The sequence below is a fragment of the Harpia harpyja genome, chromosome 17 (assembly GCF_026419915.1).
Source record: "Harpia harpyja isolate bHarHar1 chromosome 17, bHarHar1 primary haplotype, whole genome shotgun sequence".
Classification (NCBI taxonomy): Eukaryota; Metazoa; Chordata; class Aves; order Accipitriformes; family Accipitridae; genus Harpia; species Harpia harpyja.
In genome coordinates, this window is record NC_068956.1 from 393849 (window position 1) to 404620 (window position 10772).

The 10772-nt window shown below is 46.4% G+C and overlaps 1 pseudogene; it reads left to right on the plus strand.

The window, feature by feature from the left end:
- Nucleotides 1-3715: 3715 nt before the first annotated feature.
- On the plus strand, nt 3716-9729 carry LOC128153561 (olfactory receptor 51L1-like; annotated as a pseudogene).
- The last annotated feature ends 1043 nt before the right edge of the window (nt 9730-10772 follow it).

A 10772-nucleotide genomic window follows, 5' to 3' on the forward strand; every position in this document is an offset into this window, starting at 1 on the left:
ATCTCAGTGGAAGACTGCGGTGGTCCAGGAGGGAGAGACAGGCAAAGAATGCGTCAGGAGAAGGGTGATTGTTCAAAGTATAACAAGGCAAGATGACATTTTGTGTTACTGCTCATTTTACAGCAGGGACCCAAGCACTTATCCCATTGATAAGGGTATTTCTGGCAAAATACTGCATGCCAAAACAATGTCTACCTATGGAATTTTGTTTACATAGGTAGAAATAAGAAGGAAGGGTGTAGTGGTTTGGGCTGGGGTAGAGTTAATTTTCTTCATAGTAGCTAGTGTGGGGCTATGTTTTGGACTTGTGCTGAAAACAGTGTTGATAACACAGGGATGTTTTCGTTACTGCTAAGCAGTGCTTGCACAGCCTCAAGGCCTTTTCTGCTCCTCACGCTGCCCTGCCAGCGAGTAGCCTTGGGGGGCACAAGGAGCTGGGAGGGGGCACAGCTGGGACAGCTGACCCCAACTGACTGAAGAGATATCCCAGACCATAGGACGTGCTCAGCAATAAAAGACTGGGGAAGAAGGAAGGTAGGTTTAATTTACCTATTAAATTGTCTTTATTTCAGCTCATGAGTTTTTGCACTTTTACCTTTCCGATTCTCTCCATCCCACCATGGGGTGAATGAGCGAGCAGCTGTGTGGGGCTGAGCTGCCCCCCAGTGTTAAACCATAGCAAAGGGCTTCTAGAAATGCTGAATTACTGAGTAGAAGAGACAACTATATTTATCATCATATGTGTTTCATAGCTGCAGCAGACACACTGTGTAGCTTGTGTGCAGCCAGCTGCAAAACACTATCACTATCTCTAAAATTCAGCCAATGGAGTCAGGAAACTTCTATCAATAACACATCCACTCTGAGCTTCAGAAGAGTCATTTCTCCAAGTTCAGGAAAACACTGGAGGGGCTGGGAGGGTTCCCAGGGCAGGCGTTTTCCAGCAATTTCCCCTCTTTCTGTTCCTTTTCCTCTGTATTAGATATGCTTTTTCTTTCTGACTTGCAGGACACAGCTTTTAAAGACAGCTGAAACGATGGGTCTGATGTCATCTGTTACCTCAGCTCTAACATTTCCCCCAAAGACTCTGTGTTCCACACAAACTATTTTGTGGCACAGAGATCTTTTAGGAAGGCTCTGGATGAAATGCCTTCAGGGAGAGCATTCACCACCATCTGTTGTCACATGTTCTAGCGGTGAGTTATAGTCACGGTTAAAAACCACACCTTGTTTTACCTTGAAAGGTAAATCCTAAAGCCATTTTGGATTTGCCAACAGGCAATGTTAAAATGCCATCTTGCACGCAAATGGGCACTAGCCCTTAGGTGTGGAAAAAAAAAAAAAAAATTAGCAGACCTGCTCTGTTCAATGCACAAAGGCTCAAAGCACAAGGGAAACCTGTGTGTTGGACAATGCTTCTGAGAGCAGCTTGCTCTGATTCTCCATTCTGCCTGTCCCAGGGTGATGGTGGTTCAGGGCTGCGTAAAGCACTTTCTGTATCACCCCTGCATCTTGCAGCTCATTTTGGAGAGAATTTCAGATTTAAGGGTGCCTTGAGTTTCTTGTGCAACCCCTGACACAACAATGATCATGCATCATTGCTCCTTTCCCCTGCTGCTGGGAACTCAACGAGGAGTTTCCTCATGCCCACAGATACAGATTTGTGTTTCTTCTTTCCTTGAAATAGCAGGACCCCCACCAGGACAAGGAACCTCCTGTCTGACTTTGGTACCCTGCCTGGACTCTGAAGGTCCCTATTTTCCCAGTCTGTTTTTTTTGGTATGGACCAGAGACAGAAACCATCGTCCTTGCGGGGCCAAGAGCATGGAGGAAGAGGTCAGTGTGTCTCTGTTGTGTGGGCTGTGACCCCTAGCTCGCATTTGAGAAGGAGAAATACCTGACTGCTATACTTTGTTCACTTATTAAAGCCACAGTGAAATGGCAATACAACATTTTGAATAATACATGGATTTTTTCATTACACTTTATTGAAAAATTATTCACTCGATAAAATCACGAGGGACAAAGCATCACTGCCCACTGGAAATGCTTTCACCATCATGTATGTCCTCATTTCAATCTGAGGTCTTATTCTTCAGCCATACTTTCTTTTTCTACCAATACTTATTTTTTTTTAATAGTTCTAACTCATTGTTAGACACTTTTAGCCGTTTAGAAAACATATGCACCAAGAAAAGCCTGTATACTGATTAATAGTATTTTTCAGCACAGCGTTTTAAAGCAAAATGAAATCCCTGCATCTCAGGGCAGAATTGCCAACAAGATTTGAAACATCTCCTCCTTTTGCTCAGGTCTCCAATCCTGTTGCACAAGAAGGCCACACATCCCAAGCTAGGAGGAATTTGAGAAATAAAAGATGTACATCCCTTCCCTCACTAACAGTCCTTAACTGAAATGAATGTGAAACACATCTGACTCTTTCCTGAGCATCAGTCAACATGCTTTATCCTTGATGCCAGCCAAAGCATCCTGCTCCAGCAAGTGCAAAGCAAACTGCTGGACATAAGTCCCTGAGAAATAATCTGGGGCCATGAGGAGACTATGGGCAGGACAGCTGGCAGCTGTACCAGTCAGACTGCAGAAACTGAGGGAAGAGCTAGCGGAGGTAGTGTTTGTTGTAGCTATAAAAATATAATTATAAATACATAGCTACTGTAAGTATGTAGCTGCAAATATGTCAGACAAATATAGTTTGTGGTGAGAGGTGCTGTCTTTTATTAGATGAACTTACAGTCAGAAAAACTATAAAAATCTTTCAAACTTGCAAGCTGTTCTTCCAGTCTGAAAGGTAGCAATCTTCACAGCTAAATATAGCTTAAGAAGAATGGCTCTGAGATTTATAGCACATATCTCACGTTTCTGTTTAATGCCTGTTTTTAGCATCCAGTGGAATTGGGAGTTTTAATTTTTATGGCGTTCTGCTGGTTGCCATGAAATCCAGCCCTGAGATGAGGTGAGGTTTCCTTTGTTTTCCCATGTTTGTTCGGGACAGCTGCCTTTGAGGCTGCGGGGCAGATGTGTGCCCCCACCGCTCCTGGGGAGCTCTGGGCTCTCCCTCCTGCAGACCCTGGTGCACACAGGTGGGGGGCTCTGGAGGACACAGCTGCCCTGCGGTCCCCAGCCATGTCCCAGGAGCTGGCTGAGGAGCCCTCCCAGGGTGCCACACTGTCCTCCCCAGTGGTCCCAGCTCCAACCCAGTAAAGCTTCTTCTGCTCATCCTTGGTGGTATGAGGGGCTGTTGACAGAGACCAGCACTGGGATCCTGTCCTCGGGGACAGATGTGCATTGTCAGTGCAGGAGGGATGCTGTGTCTTTATTAACCATCCCCAAGGCAGGAGCTGTAGGAGAAATCTTCAGTGCAGCAGCTGCCTAAATCAGCAGCCAGCCACCCCAAGAGCCTGGCTCAGTGCTGTGTCCAAGTGATCTGGGCATGTAGTGGGATGTGACTGTGCAGACCCTTTGGTGTCTAACTCATGTGTGACCGGGCTCCTTCTCCACCCTGAACATGCTGAGTTTGCAGGCACTGGTGTGGCTGTGGGGCTGTGCACAGAAACACTGCAGTGCCTTCCAACCGCTAGAGCTGGATGTTTTCCATTAGCTTTGAACACAAGGTGATTACCTGCTGAAATGCAATGGCAGAAACATTCTTCCCTCCCTGGACAGGCTCTGCCTCATCTTCTTTCCACACCCCAACATGCACAGAAAGGAGCATGTCCACCTGCCTCACTGCCCCGGAGCATCAGCAAAGGATGGCAGGGGTGAGCAGGGCCTGGGGAAGTCTCCTGTGGTGCAAGACCCATCCACCTCCCTGGGACATGTGCAGCACTGAGTTTTCCACCTTGCTCTTCTCGGTGCTGGCTGCAGAAAGACAGACAGGCAGACGCAGGGGATGTCTGTGGTCAGGCTGGTGCCGATCCCCATGTGAGCTGTCAGCATGGCGTGGCAGCGGTGAGTGTCAGACTGGCAGAGCAGGAGGTTGAGGAGCGTGATGAGTCCAGCAGCTCTGATCCTCTCCCTCCTTCCAGTACCACCGAACTGGGGGGGGCTCCTCCAGTGGAGGTGCTGGGTGACCAGTACCCTTGTGGCTGATCCAGTCTCCCACACTAGATGCCTAGCCTGGCCCATGGGACAGCTGTGCAAATCCCCATACAGATGTTGCAGCAAGTGGCCAAAGCCTGGCATCTGGATCTGCAATCTTTGGGTCCTTCCCAGGCACAGCCTGCAGCCATGTGCCTGTCCCTCTCCCTTTTAGACAACTTAAGATGTACTCTGTCCCATCTCGGTCACTGTGGGTCACTTGGGCTGTTAATGCTGTATGCCATGAAGGGGTCCTGCTGCACCTTGGGAGCATGGGACAGTTGTGGGGCCAGCTCGGGGGCCCCTCTGGAGCAAGGTGTTCAGCCCATGGAGTGCTGACAGACCACCATGGGGCAGGAAGGGGGCAACAGACCCAGCCGCTCATCTCAGCGTAGTTCTACTCAACCTGTATTTGGATTTAAAGATCGCTTTGATCTTAACTTGGGAAGCAAATGTTTGGAGACCCCAGCGTTTGGCCAGCTGCTGGTTCCCCCAAAAGGCAGGAGGAGGGAGGCTGGTGGATATCCACCCCAGGGGATGGAGGGGGCATGGGGAAGAGAGCTCGTGCGTGCAGCAAAGCAACCTCCTGATGTGCAGGCAGGAGCAGTCTGCTTGCCATGAGCCTCAAATATAGAGGCCAAATAGTTTATATCTGTGGCTTTAAAAGTGGAACCTGGCCTCTGTGGTGGTGATCCAAGGTCCAGCAGAAGGGCTGTATCTGTAAATACCAGAAAGAATAGAATTTTTGGTGGGGATCTGAGTACTGCATTTCCATATATGTATATAAAAGGCTTGGAAGATGTGAAGTCTGCACTCCTTGGATTTACTAGTTATTGATGCTGTTACCATGGGAGGTTTGTATTGGGAAGATGTATAAGTGTATAACAATGTTTGCTCTTCTGTTTAAACAGGGCCAGTGCCTGGCTTGCCTTGCCCCAGCCCCCCCTTCAGCAGGAGCATACTTGTGAACCACCAGCAGTCTGTTGTAAAGTGAATTCTTCCATTTCTGTCTTTTACAATCAATGAGATATTGAAAGTAAATTAAGCACAGAAGTTGAAACAGGCAAAGACTGTTCTAGACTGAATAAACACACAGGAGTGTTTCACTGCTTGTGCAATGTTAAAGGTGATCTGCAGTTTAAAGAGATAAATATCAGCTGAGACTCCCAGCTGAGAAAATCACTATGGGGATCGCCAGGCTCCATGATAAATCCTCCCTCAGGAGTCCATACACCTCTCATATAAAATGCATTTAAGGGATTTTTAGTGCTACACAAAGATCATGACAAGCAGAATGCTTTGATTCTGCTGCACTGGCCACAGCAGATGCTCCATTTTCTTGTGTAAGAAAACATCTGTCTAGGCATCCATCTATCCAGATGTTTGCTTAAAAATCACTCTAATGATGGGTCTTATCTTTCAGATTCTTCACTTTGCTCTTACGTCATCAACAGAAAACTAACTAATATCTTGCTCTTGAAACTTTTTCCAATTACTCTAAGAGTTTGGGGTGCACTCTGTCATTTGTGCATGGTGGGACCTGAAGTGACATACATAGCCTGTCCTCCCTTATTTGAATTTAGACCCTGATATTCTTCAGTGAAGCTAGCGTGAATCTGGAGAAACTCTGCTAAAGGCAATGGTCCCATTTCTATTTCACAGTTATATACTGAGGTTGATGACTGGCCTCATCTCAGCCTCAAGTATTACTAAAGAAAGCAATTTTATCTCATCACTGCTGTTCAGATACCAGGGGGACGGAGGGAGGAAAGAGCAGAAACCTGGAAAAAGGTGGAGGAAAAAAGTCTTTAAAATTGGAAAAAAAAGGAGGTCTGAACACTCTAATAGCAGCCAGTAGGAAAGTACTGGAAGGGGGCCAGCACAAGCAAAGTCTGTATGAGCAAACTGCCCTGGGCAGGGGCTGGAGCCCAGGTGTCGGATGTGCGGAGCTGTGGGGACCATCTTGGGGCATCTTTGGCCAGGGGGGCTGGTCGTGGTCACTATCTTTGGAGTCATGCGCAGTTTAACAGCCTGGAGGAGCCTGGGCTGCACCGCTCACCCTGGGGACAGGGCGCAGGTCCTCATACCACCAAACTTCATGATGCTGCTGGAAAAACCTCCCAGCTGCCAGCAATTCACCGGCTAGGGACTCCCTCAGATGTTCGTACCCTTGCATCTAGATTCTAGGTTAATATTTAGTCACAATCCTTAGAAAATTTATACATAAATGAATGATCAGATAATGTTTTTTGGCAAATGAGACAAGCAGAAACTTTTATGGATTTATCAAATACAAACCGCATCAATCAGATCGTTTCTCTTGTGTGGAAGGGTAACAAAGTTTGTACATAGGGGAAAAGAGTATCTCTCTCAATTTTTGAGATGAATTAACATGCATATGACATAGTATTTTCATAAACGAGCCAGAGAATATTGCTGAGCTTGAACCATTATGGGGAAGTTTCAAATCCCATTTCTTGTGCTGCTGCAAAGAAAGATGAAATGAGAATCTAAATGAGCATCCTGGACCTTATATTAGCCTGGGTAGGAGAGCAAAGAAATACTTATTAAATCCACAGCTTCTCCAGAAGCACAGAAAAAAGAAATATTAGTGCCCAGGGTAATTTTGAAAAACTGAAGGAATGGTCCGAAAAAAAAAACCAAACCACAAATAGAATAAAATTCACATTCAGGATGGGAAAAACACAAGTAGATAGCAGAAAAGACTGGAGAGTTTATAGTGGTGTTTATAAACTGAAGAGCAGTCATGGGTGATGTGGTGCTGAGAGAAGGGACATCGTGCGGGGATGCATCCAGAGCCATGTTGCCTGTGGGATGTGTGCGATTGCTCTACGAGAGATGTGATCTGATCACCGACCAATTTGGCCTCTTGAGCCTTTCCATTTTTACTTTCTCATGAATTGTAAGATAAACTCAACTCTGAGTATTTAGATTTCAACTCCCCTTCAGGTGTAAACTGTATGATTTGGTGAAAAATACAGCAGCCGGCTGTATTAATTTTGTGAGTGCTGCTAGAAATGCAAGGTGTTTTATGAATGGTTATCTCTGTCTCTGGGAAGTATGGATATCACACTTCTGACAAAAAGGCTTTCAAGATTGATTGACAATCAAGCCTAGCAGAAGACTTTTTTTTATTTTGTTCCATGGGAAATTCCAGAAAAGAAAAAAAAAAATCACTTTACTATATGTAACAGAGGGACTCCCAACTGAAGTGGGGGAGGTATTTCTATGAGAGGGTTGCTAGCTGTGACTTACACTGATCACAGCTCCTGAAGAGGAGGCTGTAAGTGGGCATCAAAGCTATTTGGGACGACTGAGATGATAGGATTGTAAATACAAGTGGTTGTGAATTGATAATCTTACTGAAATCAGAATGGTTCAGGGATTATGAAATGTGAGGTTTCTTAGAAAGTAAATCCCACAGAGCTCAAATATACAGCTGAGTCATAACAGTCAGTTGTTATTATTAGTGATAATTAGCACAAATAAAAGCAGTGCTTGAGGACGTAGTATGCTGTTGCCACAGGGGGCCTTGGGTCTGAATAGATTTGTCCCACAGATTTTGTTTTAAATTTAGTTTTAATGGGTGCTTTTATTCTAGGTGAGGACTGTCTGGCCAGAAAGGAGATCTGTGGAAAAGGGCCTGGGGTCCCAGTGGGTACAAGTTACCCCAACATCACCAGGAGACCTTGCAGCGGAGGTGGCCAGTGGTGGGTCTTTGGGGGTGCTGGGGCACGCAGGCTGTGCAGGGCAGCGGTTCCCCAACAGTTCAGCACTGCTGAGACCGGGCCTGGGCACTAGGTCCAGTTTGGGTCTCCCAGTACAGCGGACAGTGACAGGCTGGAGATGCTGGAGCCTGGGCTGTGTGGGTTTTATTACCAAGCCGTCCACTTTGATGCATACCTCAGCTAGATGTATTTCATCCACACCTTCTCCGCCATCGAATATGCTGTGCTCATGGCTGTGGCTTTTGACCTCTGCCGTGATGTGCAGCCCCTGAGGCATACATCACTCCTGACAAACTCCGCGGCACCAAGACTGGTGTGGGGTTGACCATCCAGGTGGTACTTCTGGTGTTCCTGGCCTCCTTTCTCCTGAAGGTGCTGCAATATTGCTGAGTAAATGGTCTCTTGCACGCTTTCTTGTCTACACCAGGATATCATCAGGGTGGCTCAGTCACATTTATGTGACATTTATGAGACAGCAGCATTTATGACTCAAGTGTTTGCTCTTTCCTCAATGGCTTTAGACTCACTGTTACTTCTTCTGTTGTACATCATGATCCTTAAGACTGTCTTGAGTATTGCATCCAAGAAGGAGCAGTCCAGGGCCTTGAACACTTGCACCTCCCACATCTGTGCTGTCCTAATCTTTGACATCACAGTGATCAGTCTGTCCACGATTCGCAAGTCTGGAAGAAAGTGCTTCTCCCACTGCTCACATCCTCATGGCCAACATCTGCTTGCTGGTCCCACCATGATGAACCTGATCGTGTACAGTGTGAAAACCAAACAGATCTGTACCCGAACCACCAGAAAGCTTCAAGAAGCCAGATGTGACTCCACAGTCATGCTGTGAGCTGCATCAGAGCTGAGCGGTCTGACCGTGATTGCATGGGTGGGTAAAGCCTTGCAGGTGGCAGAGGAGTCACACAGCTCAGAAAGGCAATGAGAATTAGGTTAAAAGTTTAAGGGCAAACTCATCACCTGGTGCCAACTTGAATAACTGCTAAGACTTGAGCAATAAAATCCCAGTTAAAAGATGTGCCATTTTTATGGTCAGATGCGGCTTCTTGCATTGCACACACAAGATGTTATTAAGTAGAAGAAATGCATATAACTCTGAGTGATGTAATTGCGTAAATATTTTAACCAAACATAATTTTCTCTATTGATTTTCCTCTTACAATAATGTCTAATGGAAAATGATGTTCTGTCAGCTTTCTTTGGTAACAAAAAAGGAAAGAATAAATACTTCAATAAAGTTTAAAATGTTGCAGCACAGTACTGGATATATCCACCAATATTATGCTAGGAATATCAGCAATTTGTATTAGTTAATTGGGGAACGCAGCCATCACAAGGATCAGAAAGGGGTTATCAGTAAGAACAGTTATTCTCTGTGGGTATAAAGGAGAGTTAAAGATTAACCAGCAAAAGCAAATGCAGGCTATCACGAGATAGGCAGTTTTAAGAACCAGGTCTGTGGGTCTGCAGAGGAGCTGGCAAGGGAGGTCCTCGAGGTGGGATTCCTGCTGGATGAATCATTTCAGACAGACTGGGTAAGCTGTGAGACCCTCCATGAGGATGGGTTTGCCATAGGTCTCCCTGGGGTTTCATGCACAAAAGTACAAGTATATATCTGCACCGTGAGCCCAGTGTTCCCAGGGCATGCCAAACCCTCCTGTCTGTGCGCAGGATGGGCTGTCAGCCCACGAACAGAGAGAACTGGGGTTTTTCCTTCCTTAGTAATGCCTGTATGATTAAGCCATGAATTTATCATGTATTTCTATTTCCATGTAAACAAACAAACAGGATTTGGAGCAGAGAGGAGTTGATTTTTCTGCCTGGCGCTCAAATTTCACCCATTTCACCAGCATTTAATACCCATTATGCTCAACAAGTTTTGCCTCCAGACACCTTTCTGAGCAAAGGCTCTGCATCTGCCATCGCCTGGAATGTGCCATGGGAAGGCTGAACCATACTTCACACTGTTTTTTCCTTGAAGACCCTGAAAGGATGAGCTGATGCACAGCTTTGTAGGACAGAGATAGTAGTAAGGACAAGACATACATGGTCAAGACCCATCCTTGAAGAGCATTAGTGGTCTACTAATTGCATGCCTTCAAGGGAAAGAGGAATTCCTCGGGCTCTGGTTGCTCAGAGGCACTTTCATTTGGTTCAAATTGGATGCTGAAGGCAGAGGTGGATTAACACACAGAGGTCTCTTGCTGATCCTCGCGGATTGATGAATTTCAGAGAGTTTTTTTATCACCCCGAGTCCCTGCTGTGATCTAGCCCTACTCATCACATGGCCCTGCCTTGCGTGACCAATGCTGCTTGTCCTAGGACCATGAGATTTCTCATTACCATACTGATGGGGAGTTTCTTGTATCTGCTTCTGTTGGAGATGGTGAAATGAAGGATTTTCTGGTCCACAAGTGGAAGAGACTTCCAGACCAAAGTGGGATCTGGCCCCAGCCCTTCCCCATCCCAGCAGAGCTTCAAAAATATCTCTGGGAAATCTGGGCTGCTCAGGGATGCTTGGTAGTCCCAAGTGTGGGCTTCCCACCTTCCCCTCCCAACACTCTGCTCCAGCTGCTTCTCCTGGCCCTGTGACCCACTGCTCCATCTTCTTTCCACCTACCCAGCCCCAGGCCCCCTCCAGAAAATTGCCAGAGCTGCCCTCTTTCCCAGAAGCTCTCCGTCACCTGCAGACATGATGCAATTCTCTGTAATTCTCTGCTTCAGCTCCTGCCCCACAAATGGGAGGAATTTATACTGTTTTTTTGCCTTTTTTTTGCTTGGTGGACAATGTCTCTGCTTAGCAATATTGCAATCAAATCAGAAACCAACAGGGACCAAGGGGACCTGCTGAGCAGGAGAGCAAGTGTTCTTTCTGACACGAGCCTGTGCTCGGTCGTGTGTGAGCGA